Source organism: Rhinoderma darwinii, chromosome 7 (assembly GCF_050947455.1).
Source record: "Rhinoderma darwinii isolate aRhiDar2 chromosome 7, aRhiDar2.hap1, whole genome shotgun sequence".
Lineage (NCBI taxonomy): Eukaryota > Metazoa > Chordata > Amphibia > Anura > Rhinodermatidae > Rhinoderma > Rhinoderma darwinii.
Window position 1 is genome coordinate 136736571 of NC_134693.1, and position 22761 is coordinate 136759331.

Sequence of the window (22761 nt, forward strand, 5' to 3'; positions counted from 1 at the left end):
TCTTGAAGTGGCCCTTCCAGCTTTGATGGTCCGGAGGTCGGAAAGGGTGATCCATCTCAAGCGCTCAGTATTAGCTGAAGACACAACTTGCTAGTTAATAAAGTGATGTGATTACACTGGTTCAAGCAAGTAGTCTCTGCTGTGGGAGAGGTGGCTGGCTTGTAGAGACGGTGACCGGGACCGGGCTGCAGCTCTACTGTAACATGACAGACCGTTAGGAAAACGGAGAGAGGTCTGTAACTTAAACTGCTGAGCTTTGAAGGAAACCACTTTTACAGAGTTATTTTAAATGAAGATCTAAGAGCAATGTGAAGTTTTTATGTTTCACTGGAGAGACGCTTTAAAGGGGTAGTCCACTGCCGGACAACTAATGACATATCCACTTGATTAGTCATCCGTATATGATCGGTGCGGGTCCGACACCCGGAACCCGCCCCGATCAGCTGCTCCTGCTGCCTGCGGGCACCGGAAAGTTATTCCACATTATGGAATGTACGGAGCTGGAAGCGGTTGGCTCTGTACCTAGCATAGCTCTGCTGCCGGCATGGACGACCGGTGCCCGGAGGCAGCCGGAGCAGCTGACCGATGCAGGATCTGGGTGTCGGACCCGAACCGATCATATACTGATGACCTATCCAGTAGTGGACAACCCCTTTAAGTCTCCAAATTGTCTGCTGTCATTTAATAACATAATCAACATAAATATCATACATATAAACTTCCACACTCATGAACACATGCATTCTGCTCTTTTTGTGCCCCCTCCTCCCCATTGTTTTCTGCATTTTCCTTGCATGATAAAAAATGCATCAAAGTTGAACGGCGGCCGTGACACCTACACGCCGTTATTTGACTTCAGAACTTGGCTGATTATTTTGTGTAAAGAGTGAAATGGATCGAAAAACTGGAGCTGCTGTTTGGGGAACACAATAGCGCAGCTTGTAAGCCGGATACGGCGGTTATGTTTTATACATCACATTGTAAGAATTCTCCACAAGTCAGGATTATAGTGATTAAGTATGTCATCTTTCTCCGTTTTTCTTTTTTTACTTCGCATTATTATGTAATGTATTAAAGGAGATTATCCAGAAGAAAACAATCAAAATTGTGAAAACTGTTTTTACATAGATTTACACTGAGAGATGCTCACATGAGTGCCAAAGCCTGAGGCTGCTCTGAAATTCATAGAACATCTCTCCTTCTGACTTCTGTCACGTGCAATGTTATGGAGAACTTGTTGTTGTAAATAACCATAGTGGGCAGTATTATAGTAGTTATATTCTTGTATATAGGGGCAGTATTATAGTAGTTATATTCTTGTATATAGGGAGCAGTATTATAGTAGTTATATTCTTGTACATAGGGGGCAGTATTATAGTAGTTATATTCTTGTATATAGGGGGCAGTATTATAGTAGTTATATTCTTGTATATAGGAGCAGTATTATAGTAGTTATATTCTTGTATATAGTGGGCAGTATTATAGTAGTTATATTCTTGTATATAGGGGGCAGTATTATAATAGTTATATTCTTGTATATAGGGGCAGTATTATAGTAGTTATATTCTTGTATATAGGGGCAGTATTATAGTAGTTATATTCTTGTATATAGGGGGCAGTATTATAGTAGTTATATTCTTGTATATAGGGGCAGTATTATAGTAGTTATATTCTTGTATATAGGGGCAGTATTATAGTAGTTATATTCTTGTATATAGGGGTAGTATTATAGTAGTTATATTCTTGTATATAGGGGCAGTATTATAGTAGTTATATTCTTGTATATAGGGGGCAGTATTATAGTAGTTATATTCTTGTATATAGGGGGCAGTATTATAGTAGTTATATTCTTGCATATAGGAGCAGTATTATAGTAGTTATATTCTTGTATATAGGGAGTAGTATTATAGTAGTTATATTCTTGTATATAGGAGCAGTATTATAGTAGTTATATTCCTGTATATAGGAGCAGTATTATAGTAGTTATATTCCTGTATATAGGAGCAGTATTATATTAGTTATATTCTTGTATATAGGAGCAGTATTATAGTAGTTATATTCTTGTATATAGGAGCAGTATTATAGTAGTTATATTCTTGTATATAGGGGGCAGTATTATAGTAGTTATATTCTTGTATATAGGAGCAGTATTATAGTAGTTATATTCTTGTATATAGGAGCAGTATTATAGTAGTTATATTGTATATAAGGGCAGTATTATAGTAATATTCCTGTATATAGGCGGCAGTATTACAGTGGTTATATTCTTGTATATAGGGGGCAGTATTATAGTAGTTATATTCTTGTATATAGGGGGCAGTATTATAGTAGTTATATTCTTGTATATAGGGGGCAGTATTATAGTAGTTATATTCTTGTATATAGGGGGCAGTATTATAGTAGTTAGATTCTTGTATATAGGGGCAGTATTATAGTAGTTATATTCTTGTTTATAGGGGGCAGTATTATAGTAGTTATATTCTTGTATATAGGAGCATAGTAGTTCTATTCTTGTATATAGGGGGCAGTATTATAGTAGTTATATTCTTGTATATAGGAGCAGTATTATAGTAGTTATATTCTTGTATATAGGGGCAGTATTATAGTAGTTATATTCTTGTATATAGGGGGCAGTATTATAGTAGTTATATTCTTGTATATAGGGGGCAGTATTATAGTAGTTATATTCTTGTATATAGGGGGCAGTATTATAGTAGTTATATTCTTGTTTATAGGGGGCAGTATTATAGTAGTTATATTCTTGTATATAGGAGCATAGTAGTTCTATTCTTGTATATAGGGGGCAGTATTATAGTAGTTATATTCTTGTATATAGGAGCAGTATTATAGTAGTTATATTCTTGTATATAGGGGCAGTATTATAGTAGTTATATTCTTGTATATTGGGGCAGTATTATAGTAGTTATATTCTTGTATATAGGGGGCAGTATTATAGTAGTTATATTCTTGTATATATATAGGAGGCAGTATTATAGTAGTTATATTCTTGTATATAGGGGGCAGTATTATAGTAGTTATATTCTTGTATATAGGTGGCAGTATTATAGTAGTTATATTCTTGTATATAGGGGCAGTATTATAGTAGTTATATTCTTGTATATACGGGCAGTATTATAGTAGTTATATTCTTGTATATAGGAGGCAGTATTATAGTAGTTATATTCTTGTATATAGGGGCAGTATTATAGTAGTTATATTCTTGTATATAGGGGGCAGTATTATAGTAGTTATATTCTTGTATATATATAGGAGGCAGTATTATAATAGTTATATTCTTGTATATAGGGGCAGTATTATAGTAGTTATATTCTTGTATATAGGGGGCAGTATTATAGTAGTTATATTCTTGTATATAGGTGGCAGTATTATAGTAGTTATATTCTTGTATATAGGGGCAGTATTATAGTAGTTATATTCTTGTATATATATAGGAGGCAGTATTATAGTAGTTATATTCTTGTATATAGGGGCAGTATTATAGTAGTTAGATTCTTGTATATAGGGGCAGTATTATAGTAATTATATTCTTGTATATAGGGGCAGTATTATAGTCGTTATATTCTTGTATATAGGGGGCAGTATTATAGTAGTTATATTCTTGTATATAGGAGGCAGTATTATAGTAGTTATATTCTTGTACATAGCGGCAGTAACATAGTAGTTATATTCTTGTATATAGAGGCAGTATTATAGTAGTTATATTCTTGTATATAGGGAGCAGTATTATAGTAGATATATTCTTGTATATAGGGGCAGTATTATAGTAGTTATATTCTTGTATATAGGAGCAGTATTATAGTAGTTATATTCTTGTATATAGGGGGCAGTATTATAGTAGTTATATTCTTGTATATAGGGGGCAGTATTATAGTAGTTATATTCTTGTATATAGGGACAGTATTATAGTAGTTATATTCTTGTATATAGGAGCAGTATTATAGTAGTTATATTCTTGTATATAGGAGGAAGTATTATAGTAGTTATATTCTTGTATATAGGGAGCAGTATTATAGTAGTTATATTCTTGTATATAGGGGGCAGTATTATAGTAGTTATATTCTTGTATATAGGGACAGTATTATAATAGTTATATTCTTGTATATAGGGACAGTATTATAGTAGTTATATTCTTGTATATAGGAGCAGTATTATAGTAGTTATATTCTTGTATATAGGAGGAAGTATTATAGTAGTTATATTCTTGTATATAGGAGCAGTATTATAGTAGTTATATTCTTGTATATAGGAGGAAGTATTATAGTAGTTATATTCTTGTATATAGGAGGAAGTATTATAGTAGTTATATTCTTGTATATAGGGTCAGTATTATAGTAGTTATATTGTGTATAGGGGCAGTCTATAAATAATATAATGAGCATTTAATTTCAGGGCAACAGACCTATTACCTTTGCACAGAGCAGTTGTCACTTCCCTTCCCCACTCTTCTTGGCAGCTCGTATATGGTGTATTACCCCCTGCAGGTGGCGACAATGAGCTCTGGAGAAATCTCCCATGTCCCTCCCTTTACAGTGATCCTGTGACTTGTAGTGTGACCACCCCAGAGTCACACATTGAATGCCTTCCGGTTCATCCTCTAACTTGGTTCTGAGTGTGTTTATTAGGTCTGTAAACAGTAGAAAGGGCCTATTTGGCAGCAATGGAAAAAGAAAAATCCAGACAGCGGTTCTCATAATCCCGCAATAAAGCTTAATTCTGTCAAAAAGCGAAAGGAAACAACAACCTTCTTGCTTTTTAGTGGTTATTTTTATAAATAAGAGCCAGAGACACAGAACACTTATTCTCTTTTATTAGCTACTGCTTTTATATAATTTCACTTTCATATACGGAATGTACACAGACCTTGACATTTTCCGTTTCTATAGTCACGACCATACAGCTTCTAATACTTATTGTGTTTTCCCCCCTCCCTCTTTCACGCCGCGTCCTCGTCCCTGTTTTCCGAGCACTTGGCTGGTGGTGGTAGACAGAGGAGAGATTGGGTTAAGTCTAATATTCTCACCGTTTTCAGGGAAAGTGGAAAAATAAAAGCTTTGTGGACGGCTTGCTGTTAATTAACGCCCTGGCTCGCAGTTAATGCTGTTATGCTATACATTTTGGCATGTTAATTTAGATTTTGTTCTTTCGCTCTTCTAAGTGGGAGGAATGAGGCACAGTCGATTTGAAAGGGCATTTAAGGATTTAATCGGTTCATATATATTCGGAAAAATATTCTTCCTTATGGCGTCTAGTTCCCTTTACCGGTAATGATTCTGCAATTTGTCATGTTTTGAAAACTTTAATAAAGTTTATTGAAAGACATAATGGACTTTTATAACCTAATGATGGGTGGGATTTAAAGGGCACTCATCATTTTTTCCCATTTTTATTAATTTTTTTCCCAATTTTATACAACCTTTTTTAAGATGCCCATTAATTTAAAAAAGACTTCTATGCTCTCCCCTGTTATGATTTAGGGGGTGTAGACACCCTGTTCGCTAGGTTTCCCCCTGGTTCCTTTACTTTTGCCATTACTGAGTGATTATCATCAGTAACCGCACAGTTCTTTGAGATATCACATTATTATCGCGTGTAACGTTTTTCCGGTCCAATAACACCGCAATAAGTATTGATGGTTCATTCTAGTAGTTTAATTTTTTCAATGCGTAATTAAGCTTTTGGTTCCTTGTAGCAGCTGGCAGCCATTCTTTACCGTCACCAGCGTGTTATTCAGAAAGAGCGATTGATAAGGCGTCCAAAAAGTGCATCATGTCCCGTCAAGTGGTGGAATAAAGAGCAGTAGTCCATTTGTAGCAATGCAGAAAATCGCTAAAATAAATCCTCCCTTGAATAATAATTGATCTTGCATTGCAGCGACTTTAAAAAGTGTATTAGGAAATTGCGTAGAAAGCAATTCCCCCAATTTTACGACCCGATTGTTTGCTTTTACAGAAGTGAGAAATATCATAAGATCTCAGCTGTGGGGGGGGGGGGGGGGGGAGTTGAAGCGTAACTTTCGGTATGATTGGTTTATTTTTGCATGCGTCGTTAGTACAGGTCATTTTACGTTCCATGCCGACTTTCTGTAAATGTTCACAAACCTTCTCGGTCGCCAAAAATCCATCTAGTGTGAAACGGTAAATCGAAAACAGGGAGGAGGGGGATGCAGCTGCAGTATTTCTCCCTCAGTTTGTAGGCGAGACTGTGTGCTATGAGTGGAGGGGAACAGCAGCGGGAGACATCTGATTGGATCAGATCCCAAAGCACACCCCTGACATCACGCCAGGCAGAGCCCGCCCACTCAGTAGCCACGGAGGGTAGCACGGTGGCTGAGTTGTTAGCACTATTGCCCTGTAGCGCTAGGGTCCTGGGTTGGTATGTTCACCCCGTGTCTTCATGGGTTTCCGCCACATACTACAGTTTCCGCCCACACTCCAAAAAGTGTGTGTCTGATATAGGGAAATTAGATTGTGAGCCCCGTTGTGGACAGGGTATGATGTGATTGGCCACAATCCCAGTACAGCACTGCAGAATAGGTCTGTGCTGTATAAGCAATGTAAATAAATGTGTATACACAGAAAGCAGCAGAGGGAAGGAAAAACTCTGAATCTGCAGGTTAACGCAACACTTCCGGCTACTCCGCGTGTAATATCGATCTACAGATATAAATTCATGTATAAATACGTGAATAAATGGTGAATGTTCCTCTGGTTGATCCCCATTAAATTGCCATCTGTAAAGTAAATGCATATTCCATTGGGGGACAGCTTGCTGTGGTGCCGTTGTTTGAAGAATACAGGCTGCTCTAAATGGCGTAAGTATACTGCTGATGGCCACTGCAAAGGTGCTGTTGAGGCATCTTCTAGGCTGTGCCCATGGTATATAGCAACCTGCTGCCATAAGAGTTAGTTTTTCCGAGGGCAGTGCGAGCACGCTTTTGGGGCTGGTGGTTGAGGTTGCAATATAAAAAATAAACCAAGAAATAGCAGTATTGTAACACCTAGGTAACGTGTAACATACTGGCATCGTTCTCCAGTGAATTAAAGGGATTGTCCAGTTTAGAAAACCCATTTCTGTACACCCTATTAGGGAATTCTGAGTTAATGTCGGGGGGGGGGGGGGGGGTTCCTCTGACCAGGATCCTCATCTCTTGGGCAGAGTGGAGAGCGGTTACATAGATCGTCTCTCTCTGGAGGACCTGTCCTGTCTTGTATTACACAGACAACACATTGATATGAATGGACACTGTGTAATACTTCATTTCTCCTGTGGTGGAGCTGCAGGAAAACTGAGCACCTACTTTCAGGCACTTTATGATCAAGGGGCCCTTCTAACAAGGATTGTCCAAAGCGCAGAACCCCTTTAATTTTGACTGGAGATCTCCCTCGCCTCCCCAAGGACCAGAGAATGCTGACCGACTCAAGGGACACCACGTCGCACGTCACCAGGACCCATAATGGAGCAAAACCAGATTGATTTACTAATTTCTAATAATAAAGAACATAAAACTGAAACTTCTTGAGTTTATAATGTTACAGTATGAATATGGGGGATGGGGGACTTGTCTCTCCTGCATTTCCAACAATTCGAGAGGCGCAGTTGCAGATATAGACAGTTGGCATTGGCTGCGGCACCGCGTTCTGCTTATCATCACAAGCATACAGCCGGCTTGGCTTCATCCGCGGTTCTGCGCGGTGCGGCTGTGACTGACAGATATACGTCTCCTGCTCAAGAATTCTTTATGCAAGAGCAGTAATTAGGCGGCAAGTCGAGTTTTTCAGTGTTTTTGAGTCATTGTGAGTAACGGGCCCTGTAACTGCTGCAGAACTCAAGGCTGTACCCGCGATGTGCACCGGCTGCAGATGCATCCAGGTTGTGGTTCGGTTGGAGGTCCAAAAGCCGAGGCCGGGTTCACACGTAGCGTAAATACTTCAGATTTTCCGCAACTGATTGATTTGCGGAAGATCCGCAGCATAATACACCAGCAGAGTGGATGAGGTTTGAACAAATCTCCACACGTTGCGGAAAGAAACGCTCAGAAATTGACTCGCAGTGCGTTTTTTTTTAGTTCGCAGCATGTCCATTGTATTTGCGTAATCTCTGCTTTTTTTTGTTGTGGATTTTCCTTACTGATTTCAATGCGGAGGTAAAGACAAATAGCAGATGTTGCAATTTTTGTGTCGGAAAAGCTGCGATTTCCCCCGCGAAAATCGCAACTCAGAAAAAATATAAATCTTATACTTACCCAGAATTCTTGTTTGTCCAAGCCGGCCTCCTGGCATGACGTTTCATCCCACGGGACCGCTGCAGCAGTCCCATGGGATGACACGTCATCCCAGGAGGCCGGGCTGCAGGATGGCAGGGGGACGCGTCGCTATTGAAACAGCTAAGTATGAACTTTTTTTTTTTGCATGCAGTTTTCCGGCCGAAATTCTCTGCAGCCGCCAGGGTGGATACGTTGTGTGTTTTTACGCAGCGTATCCGCCCTGTGTGAACATGGCCTTATGAGTGACCGTCAGTAGCAACCTGGTGCAAATTTTGCTTCAAGACATTCCAATGTGTAGTCCCATTATCCAACCTTGTTACATCTTTGGAATTATTGGTGCACATTTTTGAAAGTGTTATCACAACTTTGGTTTTCATTGGTTTGTTCTTCCCCGGAGGAAAGTTCTCACCTGATGTTTTTGGGACTGGACTCTTCTTCCAGGTTGGAGTCCCCTGTACTGCCGTGAGGCAGTGTTGTGGCTTGGGGGATTGAAGGGCTTAGGCTTGAATTTGACCATAGAAGCTTTTGAATGGAGATCATCGCCTTTGTCTCTACTTTCCTGATCTACCTGGTGCTGCAATGTTTAAAATAAGATATAAAGAGATCGGCTGAATCTTCGGCACCTCAAAGTAACGCTCGCTTAACCCATTAAATGCTGCGGTCAATAGCGACTGCAGCAGTTAAATCATTCGAAAAAGGGGGCCGACCACCTCTAACAGCTCATCGCTCCCAGGTCTGCCATCTTTGTGCTCCTATCAAGCCTCAGGACTCAATAGAAGCCTGTCAGAAAGACGATATACTGCAATACAACGATCGCTGGTTCAAGTCCCCTAGGGGGACTGATAAAAAAAAAAAAATCCGTTAAAAGTAAAAAAAAACAACTTTTCCCATTTTCCCCCTGAAGCATTGTAAATAAAATGAAATAAAAAGAATTGGTATTGCCACGTCCGTAAAATTCTGAACTTTTACAATATATCATTACTTAACCCGCTAGGTGTACGCCGTAAGGAAAAAGTAAAACGCCAGAATCTCTGTTTTGTGGTCACCTCATCTCCCACAAAAAATGGAATAAAAAGTGATCAAAACCTCGCATGTACCCTAAAATTGTACCATTAAAAACGCCTGCTTATCCCTTAAAAAAAATATGCCCTCATACCGCTTAATCGACGGAAAAACAATCAGTCTTTTTACTTGTAAAATATACAGAAAAACGATATAAATTTGGTATCGCCGTAATCGTATTGACCACAGTTAACCTGTCGTTTTAATTGCGCTGTGAATTCTGTAAAAACAAAGAGCGAAAAACAATGGAGGAATCGCTGTTTTGTTTCATTTTCTACCCCACAAATAATTTTCCCCCCGTTTCCTAGTACTTTATATGGTACAACAAATGGTGCCATGAAAAACTACAGCTCGTCCCGCAAAAATCCAATCCCTCATAGGACTATATCTACAGGAAAAAAAATAAAAAATGATTGCTTTAGGAAGGTGGGGAAGAAAAAAATTAAATTGAAAATCTGAAAAATGGATGCGGCGGGAAGGGGTTAAATGTGTTTTTTTTTTTCCATTGAGTTTTTCGTTCAGCGTTGCGGATAGAGTACAACATGTCTGTTTTTATATATTGATTTTACCATTTTATAACTTTGTAACCACCAACCAATTATAGTTCGTTGGTATTTTTTTAAGTTCAGATCGTAGCACAGTGGGAGCTATGACGTAGAGCCCCCATATGGAGATCTATCTAGCTATAAGAACCACTGAGGACAGTGCACTGCTCGTATATTTTTAGCCTGCGGAAGAGACCCGTCCCGTCTCGAAACGCGTTGCTATCTGAGCATTGTAATAAATTCTTGGACCAGTAAACAAAATTGTAGTATCCGATCTTGTCCATGGGATTTCTACCACTCGATTATTTCAAGCAAACACGGCTATAGATGAGGGACAGCGACCAGATCGGATTCCAGTTTTTCCTTTGCTTCTGCGCTGTGACTCTGCAGCCGCATCTCTGGCTACTAAGCAAGTGGCCAATTCTATTCTATTTGCCAAGTCTAACAGACTCCCCTTTTATAAGAGTTTCCCTTTAGGATCAGGATCAACAAGCTGTTACCGTACAGTGAGGAACCGAGCCCGATTCGCCGACCCGCCTCCGTTTTATTGTAATTTCACATTGCGAAATCCTATTTTTTCTAAAGCTTCTCGGTCCCTTTAAGGTTCCTGTCACCTGGATTAACAGCGTTCAGAACTTTTCATATTTCCCTGAAGGACTCTATAGATGGAGGATTGCGGCATATATATTTATAGAGGAAATAACCCGAGACGTTTCCTTTACAGGAAATGATACAGAACAGTCCGACCGTAATTGAAAACTCTCAATGGATGTCAAATTTCAATAAATTAAGCAATTCCTTCATTTCCTCTCCGATCCTTTTGGAGGCCGCAGCCATTACTGGGTTCATATAATAAGTGATGACTCTGGGGGACAGGAGTGAGCCGGGTCCTCGTCTTGTTGCCTTTTGGTTTTACGATTCTTTTTTTTTTTCCACATTGTGGTCGAAATGGAGACTGATTGTAGACTTTGCCGATTTCCTTCAGGGATACGAGTGGTAATCATCTTGGCGGCCTGTCCTTGGGATGAAATGATATGATAATTTCTTTTCCCGTCTCTGGGGGAGGGTAACATTAGGATTCGCGTTTGTTCCCCTCCTATCGAGATATCATTATCCTGCTAGAAGAGATTCACACAGAGACTTGCCACTTGGTCATCGAAAATTCTTAATTGAAAATACATGTGGTGCTCCCTAGACCCTCTGCCGAATACGTCGGCTATTAGAGCGCTCGTGCTTATGTCCTTCACGTCTGTTCGGAAAAAAAAAAAAAAAGACTTCCATCTGTGGATATCAATCTGATATAGAGATGATCCATAAGGGTTTGAGAAAAGTCTACATAGATCAACAGCAATAAAAAGAGAATTGAATTTTTCTCCCTGGTACTAAAGAAAAACGTGGCGCTATAAGCGGGCGGTTTACATGCACTTACCGTACATGTATACATCGTATCGGATCTCCGAGACACGGCCACCTCTCCATAGATAACCAAACGTTACGCCAGAGGCAAAGCATTCCTCTATGAGAGCATTGAGCTATAGAAGTATTGGATGAAGACTACGGCACCATCTCCGACTGCAAGAACTCCGACCCTGATCCTAAGGATCTGGTGCTCGTTTTCCATCGGATTGCCCATTGGTATTTGCCCATATGTTGCCAGCATTGTGAGTACTTTTTTATTGAAAACATATATAGCATGCACCACAAACTCATTGGCAATTAGGCGCAGGAAGCCTGGCTTTAGCAGAGAGGTCCGGGAAATTAACTGTTGGGATAGCTTGGGTTGGGATGGGTTCTCCCTAAATCACAGGATAGGTGATCATTTTCTGATCAATGGAAGCTCCACCGCTGGTAACCCCCACCGATCGTGAGAACATGGATTCCAAACCCCCAGATCCTTCTCCACTGATTGACCGATCAGTGGGGAGAACATTAAATGGAGCGGCAGTCGAGCACGTGCGCCGCCCCTTCATTCAGAGTCTATGGTAATGACGGAAGCAGCCAAGTACAGCGCTACTCTCCGCTCCATTCAAGCTCCTCATTGCAAGGGGTGCAGTGAGAAGGATCTGGTGGTTTGGGATTAGTGGTGGAGGCCCCCAGCGATTTAGAAAATTATCACCTATCCAGTGGATAGGTGATCATTTGTTTCTGGGAAAACCCCTTTACGGGTGTTTGTGAAACCCTTTTACCTTTCTTTTAGTTTGTTTTATATTTAGGGTAAAAGGAGGCATAGGTCCAGAAATGTAAACTTTTCTCAGATGTACCTGGCTTTCAACTGTATTGATCTCTATAGAAACGCAAGTAGGAGGAGAAGCTAGCTACTTCCTCTGTCACTGAGGTTGCCATTTATCTCGAGTTTAGAGAAACACTGCTTTAAAGAACAAAAAACTAAAGAAAAAGACTAAACTATAGACTATAAATGAGTGAAGGCTCTGGTCTATGACACATCAGTGATGGAGAAATTAACATTTGGTAACTAACGCCGGATCATGTCGCACACTTGACTGGTAATTAGGGAGGTCTCTGCACAGTGGGATGATTGATTGCCAGGGAGAACTGAGAGAGGGAGGGTGACCGGGTGACACAAGCCTCCCTATAAGAGTTAAATGACTGGCTCTTTATGTGCTGACTTACATGGTATACAGATTTTACTGAAATTACTTCAATTTTATAATCTTGTAATTTAAACATTCTGACAAAATATCTGGAGATTATATCTTTGGATCGAATGGAAACTAAAATGTTCATGTCACAAGTAGTCAGTCTTTCTAAATGACAATCTCTCTTTTTATAGATTGATTCCAAAGGAGTTAATGTACAGGGTGGGCCATTTATATGGATACACCTAAATAAAATGGGAATGGTTGGAGATATTAACTTCCTGTTTGTGGCACATTACTATATGGGAGGGGGGAAACTTTTCAAGCTGGGTGTTGACCATGGCGGCCATTTTGAAGTCGGCCATTTTGTATCCAACTTTAGTTCTTTCAATGGGAAGAGGGTCATGTGACACATCAAACTTATCGAGCATTTCACAAGAGAAACAATGGTGTGCTTGGTTTTAACGTTACTTTATTCTTTCATGAGTTATTTACAAGTTTCTGACCACTTATAAAATGTGTTCAAAGTGCTGCCCATTGTGTTGGATTGTCAATGCAACCCTCTTCTCCCACTCTTCACACACTGATAGCAACACCGCAGAAGAAATGCCTCCCGATCTGACCCCCCTTAGACTTTTATCTTTGGGGTCATCTGAAGGCAATTGTCTATGCTGTGAAGATACGAGATGTGCAGCAACTGAAACTACGGATACTGGAAGCCTGTGCTAGCATTTCTTCTGCGGTGTTGCTATCAGTGTGTGAAGAGTGGGAGAAGAGGGTTGCATTGACAATCCAACGCAATGGGCAGCACTTAGAACACATTTTATAAGTGATCAGAAACTTGTAAATAACTCATGAAAGAATAAAGTAACGTTAAAACCAAGCACACCATTGTTTCTCTTGTGAAATTCTTGATAAGTTTGATGTGTCACATGACCCTCTTCCCATTGAAAAAACTAAAGTTGGATACAAAATGGCCGACTTCAAAATGGCCGCCATGGTCAACACCCAGCTTGAAAAGTTTCCCCCCTCCCATATACTAATGTGCCACAAACAGGAAGTTAATATCACCAACCATTCCCATTTTATTTAGGTGTATCCATATAAATGGCCCACCCTGTAGAAGCCTGTTAGGGGGGGGGGGGTTTCCAAATGTTTTTTTTTTGTGTTTCTCTCCTTCTGGTCCTGAAAACGAAACGTCTGGAGCTGAGCTCATCTTCGGCTGCGTTCACATCTGCATTGTGACTTCCGTTCTAGCGTATCCGTCAGAGCGCCACAAGAACGGATGTTAATGTTTTCATCAAAAAACCCATTGATTTCAATGGGTTTTTGTTTTTGCATTGGGCTTCGTTCACATCTGCATTGTGGCATCCGTTATAGCGGATCCGATGAAATAAAAAAAAAACTGACCGACTGACTGATGCCAGACTGAATGCAACAGAAGGTAAAATATGTTAGTTTTTGACGGATCAGTTTACCGGATCCCTCAAAAAAACGGACTCTTCTTTCAGTTTGTCATCAGTAAGGGCCTGTTCACATCAGCGTTAGCGTTTCCGTTCCAGGGTTCCGTCAGAGGTTTTCTTCGGGTGAACCCCGCAACGGAAAGTGAAACTGAAACCACAGCTTCCGTTTCAGTCACGATTGATATCAATGGTAACGGAAACAGGTTTCAGTTTCACTTTCCGTTGCGGGTGTTCACCCGACGGAAACCTCTGACAGAACCCCGGAACGGAAAACGAACGGTGATGTGAACAGGTCCTATATACTCAGTTTTTATCTTTGCATCTTTCTTGCTTTCATTTTTAGGCTCTGTTCACATCTGCGTTGGGGTCCCGTTCTGACGTTCTGTCGGAGCTTTCCGTCAGTACGGGACCCTGAACAGACACAAACTGACAAGACAGAAACCAGGGGTTTCCATTTCCATCACCATTGATTTCAATGGTGACGGATCTGATGCCCATGGTTTCCGTTTCTCTGTTGTGCTCCGTTGTTTTGCCGGAAGCAAATTCGGCACAACCGAGACAAACGGAAACAATGGACATCGTATCCGTTGATCATCCATTGACTTCAATGTTAAAAAAACAAAAACGGAAAGCTCCTTTCCGTCAGGTTTCCGTCATTTTTGACGCGAACAATAGCGCAGCAGACTACGGTATTTCCTCTGTCAAAAAAAAACAGAAACCTGACGGAACGGAGCCTAACTGAGCACGACTGATGCAAAAATTAAACCTATAGAAATCAATGTTTTTTTTTACGGAAACGTTAACATCCGTTCTTGTGCTTCTCTTACGGATACGCTAAAACGAAAGCCACAACGCAGATGTGAACGCAGCCTTAGTTGTGCTCAGTTAGGCTCCGTTCCGTCAGGTTTCCGTTTTTTTTGACAGCAGAAATACCGTAGTCTGCTGCGCTACTGTTTCCATAAAAAATGACGGAAACCTGACGGAAAGGAGCTTTCCGTTTTTTTAACATTGAAGTCAATGGATGACGAATACAAACTGATATGCCATCCGTTTGTATCATATATGCATTACGTGTAACGGGTCCGTTTTTTTTCTGCACATATCAGAGTTGTGATCCACATGAAGGTCATATCTAGCGGACTAGGAACATTAATGTAAATTGGGATTTATTATCCATAGTGTTCCCTGTGACAACACTGACTGGCAAGAGCTCAAAGTGTTCTCTTCAGGACCAGGAGTAGAGACGCACCTCTGCTTTTGGCCTGAATCTTCTGAAACGAATTTCTCAGGCCCCATGTACAGGGAAAAAATATTTGGATTGTCCTTTTTGGAAGTTCACCTATTTGAGGTCACTGATCCTCTTCCTGTCAATGGCCCTTTAACACCGTTTTGCTTTTACCACAAAATCCTCTCCTCCTCGATCTCCATATTCTGGCGTTTCTAATCATCGTGGAATAACTTTTTTTTTTTTTTTTTTTTTTTTTCAATTCTACTGTCATAACTTTTTTTTTTTTTTCACTTTTTTTTTTTTTATGTTATTTTATGTGCATCTCATCAGCCGCCAAGGGGGCCGGTGATGATTGGTCGGAATAAAAAGCCGGCTTAGGGCGCCATCTCACTAATTCCGCCATTAACAAATATTTTCTGAATCCCATAAACTTCGGTGGAAGTGGGAAGAGCGAGCGGCATGTTTTGCTTTCAAAGCATTAGCAGAGAAAATGGCTGGTAATTCGATGAACTCGAGAAACATTTCTATTAGGATAAATAAAATGTAGCAGATGTCAGATGGTCGTGCCTGTCGATGCCCATCTAAGTGCCTGCTTGACTGATGTACAGTACATTACATCAAATTACATGGCGCTCGCATGCAAATAACTACTAAGTATCTGCCTCTTTATTCTCCGTATTTCCTCTTTATTTTATTTTAAATTGTGTCCTTGGAGTAAAATACATTCCTTAAGATCCCCCCCCCCATCTCCTTTATGGCTTCTTTTTTTACAGCCTTCCCATAAAGCCATCACTTCACCAATACGAGGAGTTTAAGCACCCTAATTAACAGCAGCGAGCGAACTGCAGTCAGCGTGGGCTCCTGCCTCTGTTTAGAGCCCAAGGGAGCAGGAAGAGCCGTGTGTGAGGAATCGGCCGTTTATACCTTTCTGTCGGGCTCCTGTTAACTGTTTGAGGATCTGTCCTGCTAGAAGGGCATGAAACGTAATTTTTTTACATTTTTTTTACTTTGTTGGCAAATAATATTACATTTATGGATGGATTGAGCATATATATGTAATTTCATATGTTACAATCCTCAATCCAGTACTGCCCTCTACCACTGGCTATGCATTTTGGTTTAGAGTATTGTGAGGTCCAACATAACACCATTGGTGCAGGTTTCTTACAGAGCTGCACTCACTATTCTGCTGGTGGAATCACTGTACATACATTACTTATCCTGTACTGATCCTGAGTTATATTCTGTATTATACTCCAGAGCTGCACTCACTATACTGCTGGTGGAGTCACTGTGTACATACATTACTTATCCTGTACTGATCCTGAGTTATATTCTGTATTATACTCCAGAGCTGCACTCACTATTCTGCTGGTGGAGTCACTGTGTACATACATTACATTACTTATCCTGTACTGATCCTGTGTTACATCCTGTATTATACTCCAGAGCTGCACTCACTGTTCTGCTGGTGGAGTTACTGTGTACATACATTACATTACTTATCCTGTACTGATTCGGAGTTATAGCCTGTATTATACTCCAGAGCTGCACTCACTATTCTGCTGGTGGAATCACTGTACATACATTACTTATCCTGTACTGATCCTGAGTTATATCCTGTATTACACTCCAGAGCTGCACTCACTATTCTGCTGGTGGAGTCACTGTGTACATACATTACTTATCCTGTACTGATCCTGTGTTACATCCTGTATTATACTCCAGAGCTGCACTCACTATTCTGCTGGTGGAGTCACTGTGTACATACATTACATTACTTATCCTGTACTGATTCGGAGTTATAGCCTGTATTATACTCCAGAGCTGCACTCACTATTCTGCTGGTGGAATCACTGTACATACATTACATTACTTATCCTGTACTGATCCTGAGTTACATCCTGTATTATACTCCAGAGCTGCACTCACTATTCTGCTGGTGGAGTCACTGTGTACATACATTGCATTACTTATCCTGTACTGATCCTGAGTTACATCCTGTATTATACTCCAGAGCTGCACTCACTATTCTGCTGGTGGTGTCACTGTGTACATACATTACATTACTTATCCTGTACTGATTCGGAGTTATAGCCTGTATTATACTCCAGAGCTGCACTCACTATTCTGCTGGTGGAATCACTGTACATACATTACTTATCCTGTACTGATCCTGAGTTATATCCTGTATTACACTCCAGAGCTGCACTCACTATTCTGCTGGTGGAGTCACTGTGTACATACATTACATTACTTATCCTGTGTTACATCCTGTATTATACTCCAGAGCTGCACTCACTATTCTGCTGGTGGAGTCACTGTGTACATACATTACATTACTTATCCTGTACTGATTCGGAGTTATAGCCTGTATTATACTCCAGAGCTGCACTCACTATTCTGCTGGTGGAATCACTGTACATACATTACATTACTTATCCTGTACTGATCCTGAGTTACATCCTGTATTATACTCCAGAGCTGCACTCACTATTCTGCTGGTGGAGTCACTGTGTACATGTATAACTTATCCTGTACTGATCCTGAGTTATAATACAGGATGTAACTCCGGATCAGTACAGGATAAGTAATGTAATGTATGTACACAGTGACTCCACCAGCAAAATCGTGAGTGCAGCTCTGGAGTATATTACAGGATGTACACTACCGTTCAAAAGTTTAGGGTCACTTAGAAATTTCCTTATTTTTGCAAGAAAAGCACAGTTTTTTTCAATGAAGATAACATTAAATTAATCAGAAATACACTCTATACATTGTTAATGTGCTAAATGACTATTCTAGCTGCAAACGTCTGGTTTTTAATGCAATATCTACATAGGTGTATAGAGGCCCATTTCCAGCAACCATCACTCCAGTGTTCTAATGGTACATTGTGTTTGCTAACTGTGTTAGAAGGCTAATGGATGATTAGAAAACACTTGAAAACCCTTGTGCAATTATGTTAGCACCGCTGTAAACAGTTTTGCTGTTTAGAGGAGCTATAAAACTGACCTTCCTTTGAGCTAGTTGAGAATCTGGAGCATTACATTTGTGGGTTCGATTAAACTCTCAAAATGGCTAGAAAAAGAGAGCTTTCATGTGAAACTCGACAGTCTATTCTTGTTCTTAGAAATGAAGGCTATTCCATGCGAGAAATTGCCAAGAAACTGAAGATTTCCTACAACGGTGTGTACTACTCCCTTCAGAGGACAGCACAAACAGGCTCTAACCAGAGTAGAAAGAAAAGTGGGAGGTCCCGCTGCACAACTGAGCAACAAGACAAGTACATTAGAGTCTCTAGTTTGAGAAATAGACGCTTCACAGATCCTCAACTGGCAGCTTCATTAAATAGTACCCGCAAAACGCCAGTGTCAACGTCTACAGTGAAGAGGCGACTCCGGGATGCTGGCCTTCAGGGCAGAGTGGCAAAGAAAAAGCCATATCTGAGACTGGCTAATAAAAGGAAAAGATTAATATGGGCAAAAGCACACAGACATTGGACAGAGGAAGATTGTTATGGACAGACGAATCGAAGTTTGAGGTGTTTGGATTACACAGAAGAACATTTGTGAGATACAGAACAACTGAAAAGATGCTGGAAGAGCGCCTGACGCCATCTGTCAAGCATGGTGGAGGTAATGTGATGGTCTGGGGTTGCTTTGGTGCTGGTAAAGTGGGAGATTTGTACAAGGTAAAAGGGATTTTGAATAAGGAAGGCTATCACTCCATTTTGCAACGCCATGCCATACCCTGTGGACAGCGCTTGATTGGAGCCAATTTCATCCTACAACAGGACAATGACCCAAAGCACCTCCAAATTATGTAAGAACTATTTAGGGAAGAAGCCGGCAGCTGGTATTCTATCTGTAATGGAGTGGCCAGCGCAGTCACCAGATCTCAACCCCATAGAACTGTTGTGGGAGCAGCTTGACCGTATGGTACGCAAGAAGTGCCCATCAAGCCAATCCAACTTGTGGGAGGGGCTTCTGGAAGCATGGGGTGAAATTCCTCCCGATTACCTCAGCAAATTAACAGCTAGAATGCCAAAGGTCTGCAATGCTGGAATTGCTGCAAATGGAGAATTCCAAGACCAAAGCAAAGTCTGAAGGAGACAATTATTATTTGAAATAAAAATCATTATTTCTAACCTTGTCAATGTCTTGACTATATTTTCTAGTCATTTTGCAACTCATTTGATAAATATAAGTGTGAGTTTTCATGGAAAACACAAAATTGTCTGGGTGACCCCAAACTTTTGAACGGTAGTGTAACTCAGGATCCGCACAGTTCTCTGGAATGCGCTACCCCAGACAATCTGATTAATTCCCAATATCCACAACGTGCCCAGAAAACTCATCTATTTAGACCGGCCTATAACATTCCCTAATCTGACTCCTTTCCATGGCCCTCCTTTTAGATTAGTCATCAGAATAAGATTCCCTCACACTCCTTCTCTTCATGTCCGTCATACACGGATACTGGCTGGTGACCGGCTCGTGCAGCTTTGTGTACCACCCGATGTGTATAAAAATGGCCGGACCATTGTACAGAACAAACACTGTTACACTTTGTGTCTCCATTATTTCCTCATAGATTGTAAGCTCTTGCGAGCAGGGTCCTCATTCCTCTGGTTTGAATTGTAAATTAACTTTGTCACTATGTAATGTCTGATATTGTTTGTTTCATGTTCCCTCAAAATTGTAAAGTGCTGCGTAATATGTTGGCGCTATATAAATAAAGATTATTATTATTAGGATAAGTAATGTAATGTATGTACACAGTGACTCCACAAGCAGAATAGTGAGTGCAGCTCTGGAGTATAATACAGAATGTAACTCAGGATCAGTACAGGATAAGTAATGTATGTACACAGTGACTCCACCAGCAGAATAGTAAGTGCAGCTCTGGAGTATAATACAGGATGTAACTCAGGATCAGTACAGGATAAGTAATGTATGTATGTACAGTGACTCCACCAGCAGAATAGTGAGTGCCGCTCTGGAGTATAATACAGGATGTAACTCAGGATCAGTACAGGATAAGTAATGTATTTACACAGTGACTCCACCAGCAGAATAGTGAGTGCAGCTCTTGAGTATAACACAGGATATAACTCCGGATCAGTACAGGATAAGTAATGTATGTATGTAAACAGTGACTCCACCAGCAGAATAGTGAGTGCAGCTCTGGAGTATAACACAGGATATAACTCGGGATCAGTACAGGATAAGTAATGTATGTATGTACAGTGACTCCACCAGCAGAATAGTGAGTGCAGCTCTGGAGTATAACACAGGATATAACTCTGGATCAGTACAGGATAAGTAATGTAATGTATGTACACAGTGACTCCACCAGCAGAATAGTGAGTGCAGCTCTGGAGTATAACTCAGGATCAGTACAGGATAAGTAATGTATGTATGTACAGTGACTCCACCAGCAGAATAGTGAGTGCAGCTCTGGAGTATAACACAGGATATAACTCAGGATCAGTACAGGATAAGTAATGTATGTATGTACAGTGACTCCACCAGCAGAATAGTGAGTGCAGCTCTAGAGTATAATACAGGATGTAACTCAGGATGAGTACAGGATAAGTAATGTATGTACACAGTGACTCCACCAGCAGAATAGTGACTAGGCTGTAGGTGACACCCAACCAAACTAACTCCTTTGTGTAGACCCCTGGTAAGGGGCGGGTGGGTACCTGTTTTATAATCCATGCCTCGGGGTAGCTGTGCCAACAATTGGTTACATATCGAGGGCTGCTAAAGTGCAATTTCCTGGGGCATATACGGTTTTGTCTGCATCGATCTTACCTTCAGGGGGACATTCTGACTAGTTGGACCATTTGCAAAGCATGAGTGCGCCATGGCATGCAGCCAGTGTAACGCTTGCACTTGAATATATATATTGAAAGCTGACTGACCACTAATATTGCCACAATTATACCACACCAAAAGTTCTCATGCAACTTTCTTAGACTTCTGATCTGCAGAGCTGCCTAGTTATATAAGGGTGAGTATATCGATTTGCCATCTAGGGCTCAGAAAGCTGGATGGCACGTCCGGTATTCTGCAGATGGCGTCTGCAGGGCAGAGGTGGAGCATTTGAGTGGGAGATTTACTATTCAGGACAGGCAATGCTTATAGAAGCTGTTAGATTAGCCATATTGGCTGCCACCCAGCTTTACTAGACACGGATAGAAGCTCCTGAATAGAATATTTAACTACTGGACAGGAGAGGGCGTAATGACATCCCAGTACAGTCCCTGATGTGTAACAATCCTTCAATTTCTGCACTTTCAATTGCTCCGAAAAAGTCCACCCAGTCATGAAGTGGTTAACACCAGTCCCCCTCGCAATGAGTATTTTCTGTAAACGCAGGACCTGATAAAATAAAGGGTAGAGAAGAAACGTCAGATTATGAAAAGGTTTTCTCCCTGCGCCTCGGGCTACGTCCTGATGCTCTGAATTATCCAGAGCTGTTTGCAGGGAGGCCGGGTGCTCGTCTGCCTGGCGGAGGGCGGTGTACCTGTACCTGTCACACTACATTGCTCGCACAACAGTGCGTCCGTAATCGTGAAAGGCAAACTTGTGCGAGGAGCTCATACTTGGCCGGTCTGACCTGTTGTGCACATTTGTGTCATGTCTCTGGTGCTTCAGTGAATTTATAGAAGCGCGGTATACCAGTCCTGCTCAATGAATTAGAAGATCATCAAAAAGTGAATTTATTTCAGTCATTTAATTCAAAAAGTGTCTCTCACATATTCTATAGATTCATTACACACAGAGGGACCTATTTCCAGCATTTTTTTCTTTTAATGTTGATGATTATGGGAACAGTTACTGAAAACCCAAAATTTAGTGTCTCAGAAAATTAGAATATTATATAAGCCCAATTTTAAAACTGTTTTTTAATACCAAAATGTTGTCCTACTGAGAAGTCTGTCCAGTATCTGCCCCCAATACTTGGTCGGGGCTCCGACTCTGCATGAATTACTGCATCAATGCGGCGTGGCATGGAGGCGATCAGCCTGTGGCACTGCTGAGGTGGTATCAATGCGGCGTGGCATGGAGGCGATCACCCTGTGGCACTGCTGAGGTGTTATCAATGCGGCGTGGCATGGAGGCGATCCACCTGTGGCACTGCTGAGGTGTTATCAATGCGGCGTGGCATGGAGGCGATCAGCCTGTGGCACTGCTGAGGTGTTATCAATGCGGCGTGGCATGGAGGCGATCAGCCTGTGGAACTGCTGAGGTGGTATCAATGCGGCGTGGCATGGAGGCGGTCAGCCTGTGGCACTGCTGAGGTGTTATGGAAGCCCAGGTTGCTTTGATATCCGTCTTTAGCTCGTCTGCATTGTTGGGTCTGGTGTCTCTCATCTTCCTCTTGACCATATCCTATAGATTCTCTATGGGGTTTAGGTCCGGTGGGTTTGCTGGCCAATCAGGCGCAGTGATACTGTGGTTATTACACCAGGTATTGGTACTTTTGGCAGTGTGGGCAGGTGCCAAGTGCTGGTGGAAAATGAAATCCACATCTCCATAAAGCTGTCAGCAGAGGGAAGCATGAAGTG

At 41.0% G+C, this 22761-nt stretch overlaps 1 protein-coding gene across 2 annotated transcripts in view; it reads left to right on the forward strand.

The window, feature by feature from the left end:
• CHCHD6 (coiled-coil-helix-coiled-coil-helix domain containing 6) overlaps positions 1–22761 on the forward strand; it is a 169777-nt gene that overhangs the window by 53513 nt on the left and 93503 nt on the right. The gene's annotated exons all lie outside the window — the stretch shown is intronic.